Genomic DNA, 25,687 nt, shown 5'->3' with positions numbered 1-25,687 from the left:
CTCATTGAGTAAACGCTTCCTATTGCACATAAAAATCTTCACCTTTATTGAGTTCAGACTTCAGTGGAAGACACCAATAACTTGATAAACAAATGCAGAACACGTCGGGTGTTAAGTGCTTTGTTTAAATGCTCTAAAGGTTTGCAAGTGCTAATAAAGCTGATAAGAACAGACAGACTTGGAAGAAAAGTGCTGTTTCTGACAATATGGTCAAGGAAAATGTCTTTGTGAAGATGACACTGAAATAGAGATATAAATCTAAAGAAGAAATAAGCTTCTCACTTAGGGCAGAGAGCTGTAGATAGTTGTAACCACTAATAGGAAGGCTTTGAGTTTGGGTGATTGAGGACAATGGGTCTGATGCGAGTGGATAAGGCTAGCCATGTGGGGAAGTGGAATGGACAAGGAAGCTGAGACAGATTAAAGCTTCAGGTCATGGGAAGGAGCTATGATACCATGGGTATACTTACGTATCCATCACCTCTTCAGCAAACTCACTCCTATGCCTGACCAAGCTTCTTTGCTGATAAAGATGGGCAGAAGTACAACCATGTATAAAATGTTCAGTGTAGTCACCTGATTGTTATTAAAGGTGTATGGACACCATGAAAAGGAAGGACCAAAGGAGAGGCTGTGAAGCCTGGGAAAATCAAGCATGGCTTCAGAACATTGGATTGAGGAGTGACATTTGAATAGGAGTCTTCTAGATACAAGTGAAGCAGAATATCATATTGTGCCAGATCTCAGCCTCCTCAGAAGCTAGCATTACAAGTGTGAGTCTCCAGCACCCAGTACATGGTTGTTTTATCAAGGGGATCTCACTTTATCCCAGGGTCAGCACAGACAGTAATCCTTCTATTTGTATTTCCCATCGTCACTTGGATAACATTGATGGAAATGGAATATCTTGAACTTTTATGTCCTGTCTGTCCATGGGCTGCCAGCCCTCCATTTCTGCCTCCCAAGTAGCTAGAAGATAAGATTATGGACTTGTACCTCCATTCCTGGCTTGCAGAGTGGATTCTTGATTAGGGATAGCTTTTATTATCATGAGCTGCTTTATATTCTTGTGTGTGTGTGTGTGTGTGTGTGTGTGTGTGTGTGTGTGTATAATCTGAGATAGCTGTAAGTGTACTGAAGGCAGGTTAGGACTGCAAATAAAAACCCCTAAAAGTTATCAAGGAATCATAGAAGATACATTGAATCTCATGGCTAAAGGATAAATTTGCTTCTCTGCTGCTGGTTCCCCTAAGCATGGAGCTCAACAGAATTAAAACAAAGCATATAGTAAGCTCGCTCACACCCCACGAAACCCCCAAAGCATGCTAAATCCACACCATGTCACTCAAAAATACTTTAGAAGGCAAACATGTAGTCAATTCTTTTTCCCGACAGGTTGACAGCAAAAGAAAAGCTATTTAACTGAATTTATCCTTTTTTTTAACTGCAAGCCATCAAAGTGATATATGAGAGGGGCCTGCCCAGTGTGAGGAAACATCACCTGTGAACATAAATCCATCAGAAATGTTTCAAGTGACCTGTTTGGACAGGAAAATATTGTAGATAAATTTGTGGATCTTCCCAGTGCTACTTTGTAATTATCCTAAAGTATGACAGACAAAAAAAGAAAAAGAAAGCAAAACAAACAAGGCAAAAAGGGACTAATGAAATGGCTCAAATGGTAGAACACTTGCCTAGCAAATAAATAATCATAGTCAATCTACTTTGCACAAAAGAGTAAGTAGCCTGAGCACTGGTAATATTTACATAGTTATTATACTGGGCATTTTAGGATATTTAGCAGCAACATAATAAAATACCCTCTTAAACTCTGAAATTGACACAACCACAAATGTCTCCATTGCCAAACATAACCTGAGTGAGAATGACTGCACTTTGTATAACCAACTTACTACTTGTGTGACCTGCAATGTTTGTGTTCAAAACCAGAAAGATGACACTTAAGTATGCTCAAGGGTGTATAGAAAATGAGAGGAGAGGTAAAATTTGAATGGAGGCTTTTTTATTTTTTATTTTTGGGGGGTTAGTCATAGGGTTTGAACTTGGGGCCTGAGCACGACCCTGAGGTTTTTGTTTGTTTGTTTGTTTCTGCTCAAAGGTAGCAGTCTACCACTTTGAACCACAGCTCCACTTCTAGTTTTCTGGCAGTTAACTGGAGATAAAAGTGTGTCATGGACTTTCTTGCTTTGATCCACAGCTCTCAGCCTTCGGAGTAGCTAGGATTACAGGCATGAGCCACGAGCCACCAATTCCTGGCTAAAATGAAAGTTTTCTTACATCAGTTGTGGTCACATCCAGGTGGAGCCCAAGTCATTCACCTGAACAATGAGAACCATGTAAGCACCTCCCCAGCAGGTCAGATGGGGCAGGAGATGTCTCTGAGCCTGCAGATGGTGGAATCAGAGAAACAGTGGATCACTCAGACTTGGGACATATGGAGAACTAAAGGGGCATAAGGAGGCTGAGAAGTGTCAAGTTGGCACCACACAGTCAGGGAGGGACATTTCCAGCACACTGGAGTCACTTGCCACAAAGGCCACAGTTTACAGGGCTTTTCATTCCCGCCCAGACTCTTGGATCCATTTTGGTTGGCACAGGTCCTGGAAGACAGACACTTTCTTTCTGTATGGCTGCCTCTGGCTGTGCTCTGCTGACCCTCAGCCCTCCCCCTCTCCCCCCAGGAGGCATTTGTCATTGAGTTTTCTTTCCCGGAGCACTAAGCAAGCTCAACGTGCCACGGACTGCAAAGAGAAATAAAGTGCAGGGAAGTGATGCTTATCCCCCAATGTCTGCCTTTTGGCCTCTGCTTTTTCCTCTTTTATAATCCCCAAGAGGAAGACCTGGTAAGTGTAGCTCTCTCTGTCCCTTTCACCTCAGCCACCACCAGCATCCCAGCATCCCAGCATCCCAGCATCCCAGCATCCCAGTCTTATGGTGCCTTTCTCTTCACTTCCCCCACCACTTCCCTTGACTTTGAAAAGAATTTCTGTGCAGGCTTGTCAATCCATCACACAGGCCTCCAACCTCCCTTCTTCCCTCCCCCTGGGCCGAGCCCCACCAACCAACCAGCACCTCCTTGGCTCTGTCCTAAACATCAGTCTAAACAGTCATTCTGTGTCTGTCAAAATACTGACAGCACTTCTCCCTGCTCAGAGAGCATCAGATCCCATCTGTATCGCAAACAGTCTTCCAGGTTTATTTTGCCTATCACTTCTGAACACTTGCTATTTAAATTCCAAATCATATTTCCGGGATTTAACAGTGTGGCCCTGCTATTTCTTGGAGTTTATTCACTGTCTCTCCAATTCAGCTTCCTTACTGATAAACTGCTAGTGGCCTACACACAAACATACACAATGGTACATGTGTGCACATACATGGACACATCACGAATGTTTTGGGTTCCACTGACACCACCATAAATATCAGGCAAGGTTGTCATTAGTCTCCCAGTTACATGAACAATGATGTGTTTGGAATCATTTCTACTTAGGAAAAACATTTGAATTATGGGGCGCCAGGGAAGGGTAGCAGGGAAGATAAAATATGGAATAAGTTTAGATTTTTGTTTGTTTGTTTTGTCAGGCTCTTTCTAATCAAAATTTAATTATGTGACTTTGCCAGTTGAAATATGTTGAAAATGCTTGTCATCATTGTCTACTCTCTTAGATGCTGGGAGGAACTGGTAAATAAAACATGTCTATCACTTTATCAGTAGAGACAAGGCTTATTTGGTGGTTAAGGAGAGGGGCAGGTTTTCCTTAGGGAAGGTGACTGACACTTGTCTGCTGATGTGTGACACTTCCAAATCCAACAAGGCTGAGCTGCAGCTGAGAATGTGGAAATAGAGAAGAAGCAAATAGATCAGGGTCATCTATCAGGGTTGTGGGGTTTGGCTCTGAGATGCCTTTCCTGATTTCTAACCCAAACTCTCTGCTCCTTTCCCAGGTGGCTGAACTCTTATCTAGGTTCTTACCTGAATTGCCTCCTCCAGAGTGTGGGCCTGGGCCCCTGAATCTTCATCAGTTCTATCAGCACAGCTCAGTCCCCCATAGATTCTATCTAGGAGTTGGCACCACTGCACTGAGGCAGACAGAAAGATCTGCTGAGCCATGGCTCGCTGTGCCTGGCTTCCACAGTGGATATGCAAACTGGTAACAGCTTCAGAAGAAAAAAAAAAACAGCTCACCTGAAAGTTTGTAGTCAAGGCTGGCTGGCTTAGAAAGACCTATAGGGAAATCCATTGTGAGTGAGGAGAGACCAGCAGCTGGGCTGCCTCTGGGGAGAGAAAAAGAGTGCCTAAGAATTATATGGACAACTTAAGTTCGTGACTTGTTTTCTTATCTGAAGTTATTCCAAGAGTTAGAGGAAAGTCCCTATTCTGAGTGAAGCCTGTTCCGGTGTAAGCAGTACCTTCCACCACAACAATACTGACCCAAATTTTAGGTGTGTGGGGGGGAAATATTCCTTTCTTGTCTTCTCCTACAAGCCAACCCAAGGGTCTATCTTCAAAGAGTTAAGTCACTAAAAAAGTGGAATTATTAATGAATTTTCTGCCAGAGTGCAATAGCCAGATGAAGTCTTAACCACTGTGGAACACATCTGCAGATCTAAGAGACATTGCCCTGGGTGTGTGAATCTGAGCAGCTGGTTAAACCATAGCCATGGGATTTCAAGATGTGAAGCATTTCCAGGTTAGCATGCTCTGGGCAAAGGCCACTAGCTGAGTTGCATATTTTACTTTCAACTTTTCTTGTTCATTCATTGTTCCCTCCTTTTCTGACTTCATTTACCCTCTCCCCTCTCTATCCATCTCATCTATTTTTCCTTCCTTCCATCTGTTTACTTGCCTTTTGTGCATTTGTTCAGGTGTTACATATACGATTATTAAGTGTCAAAAGACCATAAAAGCACTAAGGAGATGTATGTAGGGTGTGAAGAGTAGGCACACAATAACCCTCAGGGGACCATCACTGAGTAGACAGGACATAGCTGTATCTCAAAGCCCCATCCCATCAGAATTAATCAGCACCCCATACTCTGTGTGTCTGACTGGTGAGTTTCATGGTCTATTGAAACTTCTATAACCCCCAAACTCCTATAAACCAGAATCATTACCTGCTCTAAGGAAAATTTACTACCTATTTTTCAGAAGATCACATAAAGCAAGTTTCTGAACACTTCTAATCGCCTTTATTGTAAAAGCTAGAAATGAGGGGTGGGAGTTTGACCTAGTGGTAGAGTACTTGCCTAGCATGCATGAAGACCCCATACCACATATGGAGGAAAAAGCCAGAAGTGGGCTGTGGCTCAAGTGGTAGAACACAGCCTTGAGGAAAACCTAAGGATAGTGCTCAGGCCCTGATTTCAAGCTGCAAGACTGACAAACAAAAGAAAAAGAATAAAAAAGTGAGAAATGACTAAAAATGAATACATCACCATCAGGCAATCAGTGAAAACAAAATACTCCAAGCCTACAAATCAACAATACAACTTATGATTCTGAGGATAATTAATACAAATGAAATTGTCTTAAATAGTATTAAAGCTGACTTACATAGCACTGCCTTCCTTAGTCTTCTATGATCTGAACCTATACGTTTCTGGTGTGCGTGTGTGTGTGTGTGTGTGTGTGTGTGTGTGTGTGTGTGTGTGTTAAAGTTTCTCTTTATGTTTCAAAAAGAGTTGGTTGAAACACTGTTTTGCAGGGTTGCAGATATGGAGACACGTTCCACAAGGGAGCTTCTTTTCTAACCTTGAGAATCTTACATCTTTGCAAAAGTTGAAGCATAAGAAATGACTTGGGGTTCTAAAAGCTGTACTCTCAGAAATCTCTAACTCCCTATGAACACAGAGCTCTTGAAATGTCTGAACTCAGAAGTGTTCTATAAAACTAACACTAGAATGCAAATACTTAATATAAAAACTATCACTCATTAAACTGTGCCATACTGATATACATGAAAATCACATTCTTATAGATATTGGATGAAACAATATGATATTAAAATGTATGGCACTTTTTTAATGTGGTTATGTGAAAATTTAAAATAACATGGTTCATATTTCATGGCTTGCATTATTTTCCATTGGATAAACTGAGTCAAGTTTTTTTGTTACTATAATGAAGCACTTGAGACAGGCTATGAAAAAAATGGATGTAACTAGTTCACAATTCTGAAGCTTTAGAGACACAGAACCAGCATTCGCTTAGTTCTGGTGAGGTCCCAATAGTAGGAGTATATGTGAAAAGAAGAGGTCCTGTATGAAGTAAGAAACCAGAGAGACATTTAGCGGTTAGACTCAGGCACTTATAAACCAATTCTCACAACGTCTGGCATGATTCCATAAGAGCTACACTAATCCTCAGGACATGATCTCAAGTCACAGAGGACTTCCCACTGTCCCTACATCCACCCTTGAAGGGATGAATTCAAATCTTATCCAAACCATAGCAGACAGTTAACTTTTGAGAGTATCAGACAAGATAGGACATGATCAGGCATCACAAAATCTAATAACCATTGCAGGGCAGTGTAGATTTGAAGCCCTTTGCCCTAGGCTCATTGCACACCATCTCTTTGCTCCATATTATCATGGGGGCTGATTCTTTTATATTGTGTCTAGGCTTCCATGATGTTGTGCCTGGTTTTGTCTGAGTTTAACCAATGGAAACTGAAATATTAGAAGGTTAGAAAGAAAGAAATATCCAGTATGTTTCTCTTCTCTTCACATGTTAACAGGAGAGTTTATGTCAAAGCTAAGTGCTGTTCTTTGCAATTCTGGAATTGTTCCACTAGCTGCTACGTTGTTCTGAAGCATGGTGTATTTCCCATCAGTCAACAGGGAGCAGAGTCAGGGTTTTCTAGGTGACATTTCTCAGTGCCTGGGCAGTTTTCTTCTTTGGGCACATGTTGGACTGTAAATTGAGAGACCCAGCTGCTGCCCTAGGTTTCCTCAATCTTGGCTTCTACAGTCAGTGGGAAGCTTGAAAAGAGAGCTAGGATCTGGGCCCAACCCTTTTCTAACTGGGCTAGTTGGGAGCCAGGCTGTAGGTCTCATTAAAAAGATCCTTCCTGTCCCAGGCCCTGAGGCTCATGTCTATAATCCTAACTACTCAGGACACAGAGGGCAAGTTCTTAGCTGAGAACTTCCCATTCATTTTTGTTAGTTAGCCCACATTGAATGCCTCCTTTATCATGGCCCATGAGGTCCATCTTTGTTCATACAATCGCATGACTTTAAGGGGATGCTCAAAGATGTTGGATTTAGTAATGTGTCAACATTTCAAATGTGGCCTTTGAAGTTTTCTTAACTGGTACCACTTGCTATGGCCTATATCCACACATCAACAGCTCCCCCGGCACAGCATTGTGGCCACTCCTTTCTGTTTTATAAAAGCTCAACTCACCATGTTTGATTTATACTGTTTTAAGTCTTAGAGTCTAAGATGGTGATGTAAAAATTAAGTGATAATGTTTACTCTCATTTCATAGACGTTTAAGGAGGATGCTCTTATTTGGGGTTGCATGTTGCCTCCACTTGTCTTGTACCTCTTCTGTTTACACACAGAAAGATGAGACACTGAGAGTTCTTTTAATTGGCATTCATGGTTCTAATACATTCATAACTCACAGGCACATGTGCATTTGTGGTCTGGAGTTCCCAATACATGGTATGTTTAAAATGCTCATCGCTGTCATAAAAATGATGGAGGGCCTGTGCCAATCATGCAAACACAGAGCATGAATTATTCTAAGACTTTGGTTTTCCACATAGAAACCTGTTAAAATAGGTGATAGATTTATGACCATATATGAAGCAGGCCACCAAGCCTCAGTGTGAAATTGGGGTGACAACAGAATACATCACTATTCTTTGCAGCTAGCTGGGTATCCTCACTTCCCAGTGGAAAATGGGCCAGCCTTGTTCATTAGAACCCCTTTCTCGTAAGGAGACTCATTTGCACACTGTCTCATATAAAACAAACCAACAAAGCCCACGGGACACAAAAGAAAACAGAAAGACCTTTCCCTGAACAGTCTCTGGAAGATGCCATGCGTTTCTCCCATTTGCCTCTGCCTGTGCTGTTGTGGATAAAGAATAACTGCACACCTGCTCAGAAGAGGGGTTTCTTTCCTTGTGGTAGGAAGGGTTACCTGCCAGTAATAGTTTGAAAGTGGTAGAATCTGATACATATTTTGGAAGAAATGACTACAGCTTGCACAGACAGCATACTGATCCTCACCATGTCACCTCAGAGAAACAAAGGGACTGATGGTTGTTTGGGGTGTGGGAGGTCCCTGGAAGCCACACACTGTTCAAGGCCATCCTGTGCCATGTAGAGAGAAGCAGCTCATGGCCCCACAGGAAGCGAGCTCCCCCTCTGATCAGGAGAGTTCATGAGGACAGGGAGATAGGAGTACTCTCCTGGATTTTGCTACTAACAGCTTTACCCTCCAACATCCTGGCACTGTGGGATTAAGGAAGGAAGCTGAGGGCACAGAGTGATAATAGGAGCTCAAAATCTCACTTCATTCTCACTTCACCAGTTCCTGACTCATAGCCTGTTACTGGTTTTCTAGCCCTCTTGTTTCTAACTCACATGCCCTCCTCTTCACCTTGGCTTTTCTTGCTCTTCTGAACCATTTGGGATGTCACACTTCACCCCTGGCACTGGCCTCTTGAGTATCATCAAGTCCTGTCTTTCTGCCCTCATGTGGGGCACTGTGAATAAAAAGTGATCGTCATAGTACCTACACTGGCACCGCCAGATGTGGCCGTTCTTCACCTCAGAGCTCACTGGAGAGCTTGAAATGCTGTCATTCACACCCCTGAGTTCTGCCAGGAGCCACTGAGGTGTCCTCTAGATCCATCTTCTTTTGTCTCTGGCTTTGAATCACTTGCTTCAGTCTTCCGTTTTATCTCTGAACAGGGGAGGCTCTGTGAGAATGTCATGAAATAGCTCCTTCACTGGCAGGGTTTTTGTCTTCTTGTAACGTCATTTAAATCATTTCTTTCAAAGTAAGAGGCAAGATCTGAAACTCTTAAGATAACTATTCAGTGGCTTTCTATGTACACAGCCCTGGTCAGGGGTCTTCAGGGTTAACAAAATGGACAGAGACAATTTTGTGATGATTGCTCTGCTAGAGCTACAGCTGTCCAAATCCTCTCTGTGGCTGATCACCTTTCTACTTTCAACAGTCTTTGTTGCACTATTTTAAGCCCATATTTTTAAAAAGCCATTTTTTCAGAGGCATGTATTACCAGGACATTTTCAGAAGCATCCTGGAATCAGCTCATGGCTCAGGTTGGAGTACACTGCAGGAAACAGAAACAGCAAAGGAGGATGAGCATTGTAGAAGCAGTTTACTTTCCTGCTCATGTAGTAGAAATGATACCAGCTTTAGGTTAGGACATGTGGATTCTGGTCCAGGCTCTGTTACTAACTACTAATGACATCTTAGCCCCATGCTATCCAACACAGAAGCTACTGGCCACATGTGACTACAGAGTACTTGAAACATGGCCAATCCTAAGGGAGATCTGCTGTCAGTATAACACACACACTTGGTTTCAAAGATGGAAAATACAATACACTGAGGTATCTCATATTGGCTACTTATTTTAATAGTATTTTAATATATTGGTTTAAATATTAACTTACTCAAAGTATTAGTTGTTAATAATATGCATTTATATAAGGATTTAATAATTTAAATATTATGCATTTTATCTGTGTGCTTTTACTTTTTGTTTTTTTCTTTAAAGGCTGGTGCTCAGGGCTTATGTGCTGTCTCCAGTGTTTCGAGCTCTACCACTTGAGCCACAGCTCCATTTCCAGCCTTTTGTTGGTTAATTGGTAAAAGTCTCACAGACATTCCTGTCAGGCTTTCTTTGAGCCACAATCCTTAGATCTCAGTCTCCTGAGTAGTTAGGATTACAGGCATGAGTCACTGGCACCCAACTAAGCCTCTTCTCTATCTTTATATTTTTTTCTTTTTAAGACACTGTAGATTGAATTCAAGACTATACATTTGTAAATACTGTTCCATTTCTGCTGTGCCCCAGCCCTTTTGCTTTTATCTTTGGTCTTCTCACAAATTGTCCTGGCTGGCCTTGAACTTCAGATTCTCCTGCTTCTGCTTACCAAACCACTGGGATAAAAGGCATTTACTACCACACACCTGGTTTGTTTTTACTTCCTTTCCTATTGTGGCTACTGAAAAATTTAAGTTTCACATATGGCTTCCATTATACTTGTATGGGACAGCACTACCTTGAACAACTTGTACAATTTTCCAGATTTAGAAAATGAAATGCATTAGTGACCCTCTCTGACAAGCAGTAGGATCCTTCCATGAACCATAGCTTCTAAGGTTCACTGGCTTCTTGGATATTTTCTAAATGATTTCCAGCATTATCAATGAATGTGAAATGGCAAAACCATGCAAGTAGAAGTGGAATTAACAAGGAAGAGGAGGAAGAGGAGGGAGCTACAGGGAGTAGAGACAGAATGGCACAGGCAAAAGAAGTGGACATAATAAAATCGCACTTTTTGTGTGCATGAAAATAGCACAATGAAATCCATTGTTTTATGCCATTAATACATGCTCAGAAAAGTATACAAGAAATGGTTTCCAGCATCATGAATGTTCAAGACTGGAATAGAGATGTCTCTTGTGAGGTTTTGTGTTAGCATGCATGCCCTACACAGATGCAAAATCACCTCTGCTATTTCCTGCCCTCAAGTAGCAAATGGTGGGGGTGATGAGTTAACGTGTCGAAACACTAACCAACTGTGAAGAATATACATCCATGTGTGAACAACCATTGCATTAGTTGTTCTCACTCACCATTGAGCAAGTACAAGGCTTGCATAGGTCTGGAGCACTTCATATTGGGAGATTACTTCCAGTGAGAAGAGAAGCAAAGATAAGAACACCACTGCCCTTTCTCCAGTAAATAATTGCATGGTGCTTGAGGGAATAAGGATTGGATGAGGATGGTTAACGGTGTTACTGGTATCAGAATATACCATCCCCTGAGAACATTCTCTTTATTTCCCGCCCCTCTCCCCTCCCCCAGCAAGACTGGGAATCTCAAAAAGTGATATTCATTGCTCCTGGCTGCTCAGAAGCATAGGCATTTTTTTCTAATTCTCAAGTGTGGGAAACTAGAGATGTTGGCATACTCCACGGCAATAGGGAATTATGTTAGAAAATCCTGGTGGCAAAGAACAGCCAAGCATGCGGTGTCTGACTCTCTTCAGGGAGAGAACGAAAGCAATAGTTAAAAACCTCTCCTTGGCATTCTGAGGATACTCCCAATCAGCTTTGTGAATTTCCATTCCTCCCTGCTCAAGGACAAATACCCCTTCAGCAAAGGCAGCATCGAATCCAAGCTTATGTAGGCATTGCAGTGATGAATCAATTCAACCGTCATTGTACTATGCTGGGTTCCTCCAGAGAGGCGGGGAATAAACCTTTGGAGAAAATCATGAACTGGCCAATATCCTCTCTCTCCTTGGAAGTTCTCCTCCCAGATAATTCAGGAAATAACATCTCAGAGGTTCCCTTCTTGGCGTGTGTGGTGTTTTTAAATCCTTTCTAAATGGCTAAGAATGTAATTCCTTTCAGTCATTTGCTATATACAGCCCTCCCCTTTTCTGGCAGAGACACTGTATGCACTCTATTAGAGCATTTTTTCCTTCATATAATGGCACCAATTAAATTACCTTGCAGCCCGACCTTAATCTGGCAGGAATGATTATTCCATGAAACAGTTAGGGCTCTAATTGACATGAAGTGCCTGCAAAATATGTCTTTTGCAGCAACCCCTGTCAAAGTCACATTGATATGCTAATCCCTATAGCTGGCAGAATCACTTCATAAAGAGAGACATTGAAAATTGAATTATTTCAATTTCAGTACCTAGGAATCTAGTGATCTGTCTGTATATGTAACTAAGTAGGTGCAATACTTTATATGGGTAAACAGCTGTACTAGGGTGTTGCCATGGAAACTGCTTGACTCATGGCGGTTGTGTTAGTGATGAAGTCATTAGCAATGTGAAATGTACTTTGAGGTTGTCAAGTGTAACACTCCAGGAATATTTCAGTGGTATTAGTGGAGCCTTTTCATTTACATAATTTAGGCTTTCACACATGATCTCATTATGGTCTAAGAAAGGAGTGGATTGTGGGGCAATTGTACCCAGACCAGATGAATCTCCATTATGTCATTCAATTATTATTCTTTCTCCTTAAATAGGGTTTCCCAAATAAATCTTATGGGACATTGATAACTCCCTTGGAACAATGAAACTCTGTTGGTATAGGACAGGCCGAACTAGCCCACACACTGCCTGTGTAGTTTGAAACCAGCTACTTCTGTTCTGGTGTTTCAATAACCCAGAGAGTTAAGAAGTAAAACCTGGAGGCACTGATTTTAATCAATATGCAAGGAAATATCCACCTCCCCACTTCATGCTCATCACTAGCGGCTCTATAAGAACCCCCCTCCTCCGTGAGGATGTGATATGCAAAGATTTCAAGTTTAGAAATTGTCCAATAAGCAGTCTTGCCATTCCCACACCCTGAAACATGACTCTGTTTTCTCCAGCTTTCAGGATTCAGTTTTGAATTCTTACTGTTTTGGAAATCATAACACCCTGAATCAGACCCTAGGGAACCTTTGAGAAAAAGGACTCTAATCATGAGTTGACAGTAATGTCATCATTTAGGGTAAGGACCCATCTTCTCACCTTTTAGACATACGAGGCATCCCTATGTGCACGTAGGTACACGAGCTTATCACCTCACCTCAGTGTTTACTTTGATGTTAAACTTTTAATTGATTTATGCATGTATTTACCCAGTGAATTTTTGTTGATTCCCTATGACGTATTCCTGGTGCTTGCTTGGGATACAGTAGAAAATGTAATGGGCACAGACACTTGTCTTCATGAAGCTCACTTTAGTAGAGAAAACATATATTGAAATGTATTGTACAGTGAGTGCTAAAAACCAGAAACAATGAGACCTTGCCCATCCACCCACCTACCCTGGAAGTGCCATTTAAGCTGAGAACTGGGGAAGAAAGCGTTCAGCAAGGGGAAGCAGAAGGAGCCACTTTTCACTGGAGATGTTGACATTGTGATGTTCAGGCTAGAAGAGTTTGATGGGACCAAGGTGAGGTCAAGGGAAGAGCTCATTTGGGCCTGGCCCTGGCAAGGAAAATAGCTTCCATGTTAAAAGGGTCAGTGTATTTATTGTGCTGGACATTCAGATGCATGATGATTTAGCAGAGATGCAATCCACACAGGATGAGGAATGTCATATGCAGAAATAGAAATGTATGCCAGAAATCTCAAATACCATAAATCTCAGATAGTACTAAAATGTACATAAATTATTTACATGTGTATGTATACATACACACCTATGTATATATGATTCAGAGAGAAATTGTGGATCACCCTCCATTTCTTTTTTTCATATATTTTTATTGTAATTAATAGAAGGGTTACTTTATATTCACCAGATAGAAGGTGCATTACTTCACGTACATTGATATCTTTTCTCATGCCTTGGTCTCCATTTCCCTTCCCCCCCGCCACCGCTCATGTTGTTTTCCCCCTTCCCTATCCAATTTCAAATAACCAATCAAGCGTATATACAATATATCAGATAACAAGGTGAAATACTGTAACAATATGAGATAACCAAAGGACAGCAAAAGAGATGAGAGATAACATAGTACATTAAGGACAACCATCACTCATTATATAACTTTTGTTTCTATATCCTGGAGGTCCTTTCATTTAGCCTCATACTATGTGGCCTTATGTACTAGGTTTTGTTCTATTGTAAATCTCTGCTAGGAGAGCCCAAGGTTTCTACTGATTATGACAAATGAGGGAGTCTATTGGGCCTATGTTCCTTTGAGTCTGGCTTACTTCACTTTATATGATTTTTTCTAAGTCTTTCCATTTCCTTACAAATGGGGTGATGTCGTTCTTTCTGACAGCAACATAGAAGTCCATTGTGTATAAATACCACATCTTATTGATCCACGCATCAACTGAGGGACATCTGGGTTGGTTCCATATCTTTGCTATGGTAAATAGTGCTACAATGAACATTGTTGTGCTAGTGGATTTAGTATGCCCTTGTTTCTGGAAAATTAGGTAAAGGCCAAGTAGTGGAATTGCTGGGTCATAGGGGAGCTCTATGTTTAGTCTTTTGAGGAACTGCCACACTGCTTTCCATAGTGGTTGAACGAGTTTGCACTCCCACCAACAGTGTAGTAGTGATCCCTCCTGGCCACATCCCCTCCAGCATCTGTTGTTATTAGTTCTCTTGATCCTGGCCATTCTAACTGGAGTGAGGTGGAATCTTAGTGTTGTTTTGATTTGCATTTCTTTTATGACCAGAGATGTTGAGCATTTCTTCATGTGTCTATAGGCCATTTTTATTTCTTCTTCAGAGAAGACTCTCTTTAAGTCTTTGGCCCATCTTTTAATGGGATGGTTGTTACATTGGAGATTAGTTTTGGAGTGATTCAATTTTTTGAGCTGTTGATATATTTTAGATATGAGGCGTTTGTCCGTTGTATTCACCCTCCATTTCTACAGAACCCTCACATATAGCAAAACTTAAGAATGCTGAAGTTGCTTATAAAGTCCTTTATCAAGTCTCTTATATTTAAGAGTGTAATATTGATTTTACTTATCTCTATACTTATCTCTATATTTAACGTATACTTATTTCTATATATACTTAATATTTAATATATACTTATCTCTATATTTAATATATTATACATTCTTTATAAATAATTGTTAAATTGTTAAGGGGGTGATGACAATAAAAATTGTTTATGCATGTTCAGTAGAGATGAAATTTTTCCCAAATATTTTTAATTTGAAACCTGTTTAATCCATAGATGCAAAAGTCATAGTTACAGAGTGCTGAATAAAGGTATGTATGTATGTCAGTGTGTATAGTATATACATGTATACATTTGTAGTGCATTCACACACTGTCTGTGTGTATATATATGCATACATATATATCAAGTAGATATTAGATAGTTTACTCAGGGGTTGGAGGTGTGGCTCAGATGGTAGAGTGCCAGCCAATGAGCAAAAGCATCAGATATGGAGTTCAAGTCCCAGTCTCAGACAAAAACAGTAGCTATTTTACTCAATAAATGGACTTTTTGTCTACTCCATTAAACCTAGAGTCATTTATTTTTTTCTTCCCTTAACTTCCAGATGCAGTTTATTTGTAAAGAAAATACCCCATACTTTGCATGTGCTTTGTCAATCTGAGCTGTGAACTAATATTAGCTACTATTAATAATAGACTTTATTCCTGTTGTAAGACTTTAAAGAACAGGAACAGTTGTTATTTGTTTTGCATACCTCAGTTATCTTTGAAACGTACTCTATAGATACTGTAGATGTTTCTGCAAGAAATGTGTGCAATATAACTAACAGGAATCATGCCATGAATCAACCCTATAAAATTCTTAAGTGCCTGTTAAGCTTAATTACTTTCTACAGGGGAGTTTTGAAAATGCTAATATGTACGACACATAAATTATTCCTATACTCAAATATATATTTATCAAATATCTATAACAAATTTGTGAAATCACACAATGCATTTCCTCATCTTGGAGTCCTGCTTTAAAGATCAAACTTGAATTACTAAACGTAGTTGATCATAGATCTCTCCAAATCCTATGCTATTTTTTAAACAAAGATTTCTAGGAGGCACAGCTTGAGGAACTATAGTCATTTTCTAAGTATTTTATTCATGGTACTACAGTTTGAATCACTCTCTCAGTCTCCTTTCAAGCTTTCACATGTACCTATTTACTCTCCACTTTTTGAAAGGAGAAAAATTCTTAGTGCTCTATCATAGTTATCATTTCATTCTATTACTCATTCATCAAGCATGTATCAATTACCTCCAATGGGCAAGTAGTGTGCTGGGAATCGACAGTTCAAAGGAAGTGGCTGGTAGGAGAGCTCACACTTGCATAGTGTGTGGTAGACACTGGTGGAGTTGTGTCCTGAAGCCAGCTTGGCTCCTGACCCAGAGGTACAAGCACATACAATTCTGTTTTGAACCAATGCTAGACTATCATATATACATCAATCATAGTTGAGTCTCAACTTCTTTAACTTTACATCCCCTCTAACTGTAGTTCATACACATTTGTGATGTGTCTTTTGGGAGAACTGGAAAGCACCAGTGGAGAATGCAGCAGCTCCCAGCCCTCTGAATACCTCAGTGGTGCCTGTGTTCCAAGAAGGGCATTGTCTGGAGTTGTTATACAGCAGCCCAAGATCATTGTCAAAGAATCACCCCTCCCTGACCAGCTTCCTATATCTGAAAAAGAAAACTAGGCAAGAGCCTATTACAAACTGTTTCCTAGATGTGCTTCCTTAGAAAGGGTCACAGCCCAGCCACTATTGGATAAGAATCAGCACATTTCTCAGAAGCAATCCCCATCTGCTCCATCAGTCGTCCCCATGAGGCATGTCATGTTCTTCCCATTTTTGCAGCCTTATCTAGCCACAGCCTGCCTTTTTGCCTTGATAACTGATTTCTGCTCCATCAATCGCAATGGCTATGGGAAGTATTTGAAGGAATGCAGAAATGGGTAAAAGACTAGATTTATACATTTTCTCTTCGATGCCTGAAAACACTTAGTTAGATACTGTCTTTAATATTTTGACCATGAGTTACTAAGGTAACCTCTAAGTAAACTATCTGCTGAATGGGAATAACAACTAATATTGGTCTCAAGGGGATGATATGAACATAAAAGAAATAACAGACGAAATAGCACTTGAGGGGAATTTAGCAAGCAAAAACCACTCAAGAAGGTGAGCTGTATTTTTACTTATTGCCCAGGCAGATTCAGAATTTGTTTTGAGTTCAATTAGATTTTTATGAGCATCAGACATATAATCAAGCTAATATTTGCTAACTACTCATGTTTTGCAAGGCCTTATACAGAGTCTGGAGAAATTAAGGTAAATAGAAACAAATGTAATCCCGTTTTCATAGGAAAACACTAAGGAATAAAGGACGTAGACTTGAATCCTGAGCCCGGCCCTGAAATGGAATGGGATAGATACAAATGCATGGAAAAAATAATGATTGTCTTTTAATGAACGTATACCTTTGTTGTTGGTTTTGGTACCAGGCCAGGGCTTGAACTTGGGCCCTAGTTCTTTAGTTTAACTCTAAAGGCTGGCACTCTATCACACGAACCATAGCTTCACTTAGGTTTTTTTGTGGTTAATGGAAGATGAGTCTCATAGACTTTTCTGCTAAGGCTGACTTTGAACTACATTCCTTGGCCTCCTAAATAGCTAGGATTACAGGTGTAAACAACTAATGCCCAACCGTATAACAGCTTTTGATTTAAGAACATAAGCTAGGATAGATGTCCACTGACAAAAGTATTTTTGTAGCATTAAACAAGGAAGATAAATATGAGTTTTACCTGATTCTATCAATCTCTCAGGAGTCAACTGAGATTTTTAGATTAGCTAAGTCACTGTCTTGGTCCTTTACATCTTCTGTGAAATCAAAACTGCATCCTGGGATCAGGCAGTCAATCTTCCATCTGGTATTTTTCTGCTGAGCGTGTTAATTACAAGTAATTGCTTTCTCCTCCAATCAGCTCTGCAAGCCCATGGATAGAAGTGGATAGGCTCCTGACTCTGTTTTCTAGGAACACAAGTGAGGAGTGGTTTCTAATGGGAGGTAGTCTTCACTTTTCTAGTTCAGGGAGAAATGTTAAAACAACTCCTTTGCTGAATGTACTTTTCCCAGGGCAGCCATCATAAAAGTGTCAGTCTCTGCTGGCTGGGATATTTTTCTCCTTTTCAAATATCCTATTGTTCTTTTCACATTTATGGTTTCCTTTATGCCTCTTTGATAGCTTCTTTTTGAAGCCATGTAAGATATTTTGATACTGAGTTAGGAAGCCAGATGTGAGACCCTCCATTACTCTGCCTCTTATTTTGATTTAAAGTTACATGTTCCCCTAAGGAAGAAAACAATAAAGATACATTGCTAGGAGAAGGAAAAATGTAAGAAGATGAATAGGAATCTATTTCACTAGAGAATAAGAGAAAAAGGATATTGAGTAAGTATGAACAATCAATACAAGAGATCATGAGTGACAACATAGGTAGTCTATTAACCCAATAATACCTTGTTAGATGACCTTATTTCTTGAAGGTGCAGCAAGTACTAGAAGACAGTCTAAAACTGCAATTTCTCTTGATATGTTGTCTAATTCGGTGTAATCATCATCTTTTATGCATTAATTATAGCTTAATCTCACATTTGGAATAAAGGAAGAGTTGACATCCTATCAGGACAGATTTTATTAGCATTCTTTGACAGAATTCATATCTGGAATGGTATTTTGACTATCACATCCTCTACGGACAAATGTGGATGGAAGTATTTTTGTGGTAATTGTGAACACATGCACATTAGTCGCGGAATCTTTATGTTGGAAGTTACCAGCAACGATGTGGACAGCAGGAAACAAAGAGACCCTGATGCTCATCTTAGCTAGCTGTGAATTTGGAGGAAAATTCTCATAGCCATTCTGCATCTCAGTCACTTAGTCATTACAATGAGATTAAAGCTAGCCACTGTGCTGACCTTCAGGATTATTTTGGAGGATGTTGTGAGATGAGATACATAAAAGCAAGTTTATAAATTTACTGGTTACACAATATATGAGTGCCAGTTTCTAAGATACAAAGACCATTCCTTTGCTGGACAAACATCATGGCCCCATCGTCCTCAGGGTCCAGGCAAGGCATTTCTGTGAGTATCAGGCACTCAACCCACGGGACTGACCAAATGGCCTGACTGCCTGGTACAGACCTCCCCCTGAAGGAGAGACTTTACAATCCTATTTCGGAGACAGATAAAATGTGACAAGCCACTCACTCAAAAGGTCAAAATAAGTTCACTTTAAAGACAAAGAGACATTATAAACTCTATGTCTGTGTTTCCATTTAGAAGTAGAAAAATCTTTTAAAGACAAATTTACTTTAAGCCACAATTGGAGCCATAAAAAACAGAATTATAATATAATATGTTTTGTATGTATATTGCTTTCAACTGGACACAAGCATTTCTTTTATGTCTAACATCATTCCCTGGAAAGTAAGATCACTTAAGATTCAGGAAAATGTGTTCTTGTTCTATTTGTCTGAAGAGACAATCCAGAGTTGGAAGAGTCACATCAGGAAAGCAGGCCATCCAGGGAAATGCCTGTTGCTATTATTTAGAGAAAGGGCTAGTGAAATGCTCATTTAGTTATTGTGGATTGTTTACTTTGTTTTCCCCGTGATGTAAAGTTACCCAGGTAGCATGGGGCTGAGAATATGGCCTAGTAGTGGAGTGCTTGCCTAGCATGCACAAACCTCTGGGTTCAATTCCCCAGTACCACATACACAGAAAAAAAAGTAGCATGTAAAAATCTCCTAGGTTCCCAGGCCTCTGTACACCTATCCAAAGACAATATCAGAGAAAATCATGGCATTCAGTCCTATGTATTCTGTCCTGATCAAATAACCTCTGAGGACTCTTTAGCCCAACCCATGACCCTCTTAAGCTTAATTTTTCTACCATTTACTTAAATTAGTAAACCCTACCAAAAGCTACCTGTCTACTGGATTTCAGTTTAGGTTAAGGTACATCAGAATGTGATTAATGTTTCATAACATATTGACATCAATTTAATTATAAAAACTAAAGTTAAATAGATCTACTCAATATACCCTATGAAATAGATATACCATCTCCCTAAGTCAACCTCTTGTATGTTTCTCTGGGTAAGAAGAAAGGGAGATTTCTCTGACCAAATTGCATAGGAGGAATGATTTAATGCCCCTCCCCAACACACAATCCTTGCCCACAATGTGGCTTGATTCTTTGCTATTTTTAAGATGACAATGACATCTTTTTCATTCTCAAGGAGGAGTCATTCTGGAAAGGTTTTGTATTGTTAAAGGTACAGTCTAGAGCTACTTCACCTATCAGTTGAAAAGACATTGTTTAACTTTAAGAAAACACACATGGTGTGTGTACACACACACACACACACACACACACACACACACACACACATTGATAAACTTCATTGTAAGCCTGCTGGCCAAAAGGCAGTTTCATCTTGGAAATTAAATTCTTTGATATTTTAGGAAATTTATGCAAGAGGTACAGTTCAGTCTGAGTCCTGAGTAGCTCAGCTCCTAACTTAAAAAAAAAAAAAAAAAAACAGTGAGATATAGTGTAATAAGGCAAGTGAAGCCAAGCTGCCACTGGAAAAAAAAGAACCCATTTTCTAGATTAGAGACTATCAGTATTTGAACATTAGCAAGTTTCTATGTTCAAAAGACAAGAGACTAGGTACCAAAGTGTCGCATGCCAGGGTATTTATGTGTCTTTTGTGGGATCTTTGCTCTTGTTATTTAATATAAATTATTGGATATAAATTAGATCCAAAGAAAAGCCAAGAGGGCTGCATTTGTAGAATACCGGGAGCTAGAGATTATCTCGTCATTGTTTGTTCATTTTCTTATAGCTATTAATATGGGGGGCACTTTCCATTTTTTATCATTTGTAGTTTAGGATGTATATATTCGTTCTTTTTTTAGGATGTATGTATTCAGATTATTTGCTCATTTTTAATTGGATTGCTTGTTGGGTTTTTTATTGTGGAATTTTTTGAGTTCCTTATAAATTCTGGTTATTATTTTACCACATGAATAGTTGGCAATAATTTTCTCGCCTTCACTCAGTTGCTTATTTCTTTTGCTGGGCAAATCCCCTTAATCTGTTTTGCCCATTTCCTATGCATTAGAGATCATATGCAAAATATCATTGTCTGAATTAATGCCTTGAAGTGTTTTCCTATGCTTTCTCCTATGGGTTTCATGGTTTCAAATCTTGCACTTGGGTCTTTGATTGATTTTGATTGATTTTTTTTCTGTGCATGGTTAGAGGCAAGGATCAAATTACAATAACCAGTTTTCCTAGCACTGTTCATTGAAAAAGATTTTTTCTCTGTTGAATTGTTTTGCCATCTTTTTAAAGAATCCATTGACTATAGATAAACAGATTTCTTTTGGGAATCTCTGATCTATACTACTGATAAGTTTGTCTATTGTTCTCATTTGTCCATGCTGTTCTCATTACTATGGCTCTATAGTTTATCTTGAAATTGGGTATTTTGATATCTCTAATTATGTTCTTCTTATTCAATTACTTTAGCTATTTGGATCTTTTGTGTTTCCATATAAAGTTTAGGTTTGTTTTCTCTAGCTCTGTGAAACATTTTATTTGTATCTTTTTATTATTTTCTTTAAGTAGTTGTACAAAGTAGTTGTCCTCTTATGAGTACAAGGCATCTTGATCAGTGTCACCATGCCTCTGGTACTTGATGGAGAAGTCACTGAATCTACAAACTGCTTTGGGTGCTAGACATATTTTTTTAATTAGTTCTCTAGTCTCTGAACAGAAAATGTTTGTCCACCTTCCTGTGTTCATTTCTGTCAATGCAATTTAAAATTTTTCATTATAGACATCATTTGAAAGGCAGAAACCATGGTGCGTGTGATCATAAAATAAATGTTTCTTCCCTGACCTGTGACCTGGGATGGAAATGGGCGAAATCCTGATAGAAAGAGTTGATGATATTGTAGGGAGGGAGAGACAAAGTATTTCATGAGTAATATGATAGCTAGCCAAAAGTAGTGCAGAAAGAATGGCTTTCTGGGAAACAAGATATAGCCTTACATAGAGGTATATATAAAGGCTGACATCTTAGCCCTCTAATTCTTTTAAGGAACCTAGTAAGTCAACCCAATAAACTATTAATTATTGTTACCAAATTTCATAGGACTTATAAATCTGAATCTTGAATTGTTTTTGATATTATCAAGTTCAATATCTACCCACAATGGGAATTTTTACTCTGGGAGTCTAGACAGAATCTTCTATTTGAGCTTTTCCAGCAACCAAGCACATTGCTTCCTGAGGTTCTTATTTGTGTCTGATGGGTTTTGCTCTTAGGACTTCTCTTCTCCTTGCTTTTCTAAAATTTTTATTCTTCCTTCTACTTCAACCCTTTCCCTCCATGTTCCCCCTGACCATCACATTTCCCGCCACTACTGGAAATAGAACTCTCTTTAGGCCCACTATGTTCCTAAGTTACCATCTTGCTGCTTCTTATTATATTAATTGCCATGTGTAGCAAAAATAATTTTTTTGCATCCTGCCAGATTTCTCCTTTGTTTTACTATTGTTCGGGAACCATAAGACTGAAAACTGCATTTTTATGACTCCAAGTGACCTTCAGAATTCTAGACACGACTGACTCCTGCTTGGCTATAATATTTTGGCTCATTAATTTCAGAGAAGATATTCTGATGTATAATTTTATTAAGTTTCTGAGGATTTTTAATACTGTGTTTCTAAATATGATGAACTTCCCTCCACCAAATTTTAATTAGGGAGCATATTAAATCCTCAATTAATGCTTGCAGTAATGCATATTTAATATCCAATAACATTTGATCAGATTCCCTCCAGAGGGAGGAACAGAGACATTAAGGCTCTTTGATTCTCCATGACCAACAGAAGAGCCACATCTTTTCAGTCTTCCTTTGCCAGCCGAGGAGAACCCATTCTAAGTTATTGATTAGGAACACAATTAACAGTCTCATTATTAGTTTCCCCACTAGCATGAGAGGAGAATGTTCTGCCGCTGGATGTGCCAGAGGAACAGCATAGATTTTCTGAACAAGTTGCTCCTAAGCACAAGAAGAAGCCTTTTTTATTTATTTTTTTGTTTACTAACAGCTAGGGTTTTTCTTTCTTTATTTTTTTATACCTTTTAATAGAATGCCTTCTTCCCAACATCCTATTCACAGAAATTCCTGAATCATTTTTTTCTGTAAGGTGCAAAGTCACATCGAAGATGTGTTCCATTATTGAAGATAAATTCCTCTCCATAGTTGAATCAAGAAGGAGCCTTTTAAACTGTGTGTTTGAAAGATTCCTCTCTCTACCTCGAATCCATCGCCTCCTGCATAAAAGTCCTATGCTTTCTGCAAAGTTTTCCTCTAAAGGTCCCAGAAATAATTATTTTTTTTCCTGTGAGGGCCATCTATCTTTGTCAGTGTTTAATAGCATTGCCCTTGAACTATAAAAGTAACCATAAACAAGATATGAATAATGTGAATGATTATATTCTGATAAAACTATTTTATTGGTGAACACTGAAATTTTGATCCTCATATAATTTTTATATATTACAAAACTTCCTTATTTTATTTCTTCAACCAATTTGAAATGAAAAAAATGACTGGATGCTGGTAACTTGCACCTATAATCCCATATCCTCAGGAAATTAAGATATGTAAGGTTTCAACTTGAAGCCAGCTGGAGGGAAAAACTCAGTGAGACTCCACTTCCAAAAAAACCCCAAAAAACAAAAAACTAGCAAAGAGCCAGAAAGTAAGCATGGTTTAAGTGGTAGAGATCTAGCAAGCAAGAGTAAAACCATAAGTTCAAACCCAGGTAGTGAAAAAAATAAAATAAAATTTAAAATTTTATTTTCCATTTAAGTGTGAAAGTCATTCTTAATTCAGTCTACAGCCATAGGTTTCTGTTTCCAGACTGAGTACAAAGAATTTGGAAACCTGGGAAATTATTCATTCAAGCTCTTCAAGTAGGCTAGCCACCTGCACTGTCTTGGGGACCAGTTTCTTTATTTGTAAAATGAGAGTTTGCCTTGGATGGCAATCAAGATCTTGTTCTAAAGATAAGTGAACTGTTCCCATGAGTACTTGTTCCTCATGAGGCACTCTTTCTGGTGACCACAGGAGCCATCTTGTTCTCATTTCTCTTTCTTCTAAAGGCAATCCTTTCTCACTATTGTCAGAAGACTAATTAAAAGTAGGGGAAAGTACCTAGGCAAGCTGAGAAGTGCCAATGGCTCATATCCTGCCAGTTAGGAGAGAAGAGCTTCATTCTTGTCTTGTCTGCCATAGGAAAGAATGCTTCCTCTGTTCTCTGGAACCTCCATTCACCTGAGAGCTTCTGGATCTTCATTCACAAAAATCAGAGACAAGTAGCATGACTATAGGATACTGAATATATTTCTTCTACCAATAGCTGGCTCCCGTGATTAAAGAAGCCAAAGGAGAAGGAACTCAGTCCAGCACATCTTTGGCTCTATGTCCTGGCCAGAGCTAGGTTTCACCCAACATGCTTTTCTTCCTATCAAAACCTATCTTCAGGATAAGGATACACTGGTGAATCATGTTAAGAAGAGCTGTTGAAAACTTATGACTGCAGAGAAAGCTGAATGAATTAGGCTTTGATAAGAGCCAGCCAATGTTGATTGGATGCTTATTGCATGCTAAGTTCTGCACATATGTGTGTTCAGGTGTGTATGCACACAACCACAGGATGTGCATATATTTCATCTTCATTTTGCCAATTCATAAAGATAAAGAACCTTAGTAACTTGTTCAAGGTCACTGCCTAAACAGCAGAATAGCTTGAACCCAAGTAAGCAGTCAATTACCATGGGGCAGGCCATTAGCCGTTATATCACAGGGCCTCTTGAATCACAACATGTGGAGAGTCAATAAGATGAAGACACTTATTTGAAAAAGCTTGACTGAAACACCGTATTACTCATCCCCTGCTAATCCTCCTCCCTCCCCCCTCCCCACTCCAGGCTGCCTCTCTAGTCATGTGCTTCCTTCCCTTATTCACAGTTCCCTCAGAAAAGGACCCTTGTGTCCTGAATTCCAGAAGGTGATCCAGATTTTCCTCAGAGATGTTGATTCTGCCTCTTTTTCCCTTCCTGTCAGGTTGCCTGCCCATCCTTTGCAGTGTGAATTCACCCAGATGGCCAAATAATAACTTCATTGTAAAAATAATTGGTTAACTAAAGCTAATATTTATGGTTTCTACCCGAGATTCTCTTTCCCCCTATTCTGAACATAACCAAAACACAACACTTTAAAATGCCACTCCAGCCATCTGTTATTTTATATCAGTTCTTGACGTCATTTTGAGTGGCTTGGTTATTTTGGAATTTCCATAACCAAGATAGCACAAGAAGCGTTTCAGAAAATGTGAAGACTACTGAACAAGAGTTCTGATTCAAAAGGGCTCCATTTCTCTCCATTTTCCTTCTCCTAATTCTCCACATCTCATGTCTGTTAGGTGAAATTCAGCTGACATTTTGGAGTTTCTTGACCCTGTGATTGAAAGACTCACTCATTATATTTGTTTGCCTCTCTTTCTAATAATAAATTTTTCCTCAGATTCTACCTCTGGAATTGCACAGAAGGGTTTGGCACGGACAGAGATTGCAAACTTTTAAAATCATAAACATAACATTGCAGAGACTTCCTTATCCTGTAGCTAGCAATTCCTTCACAGGCCTCTCAGTTACACAGTTTTGTTCATCTTAACTCCCAACACACCTATTAAATTGTCTACCAGTTAACCTTCAGGACCTCTCTGTAAGTAGGGAGGACATTACAATTTCCATTATACAGAGGAGGAAACTGACACTAAAGC

Source organism: Megascapheus bottae, chromosome 19 (assembly GCF_031878675.1).
Source record: "Megascapheus bottae isolate mThoBot1 chromosome 19, mThoBot2.hap1, whole genome shotgun sequence".
NCBI lineage: Eukaryota > Metazoa > Chordata > Mammalia > Rodentia > Geomyidae > Megascapheus > Megascapheus bottae.
The sequence above is the reverse complement of the archived record's forward strand: the minus strand, read 5'-3'. Positions refer to the sequence as shown.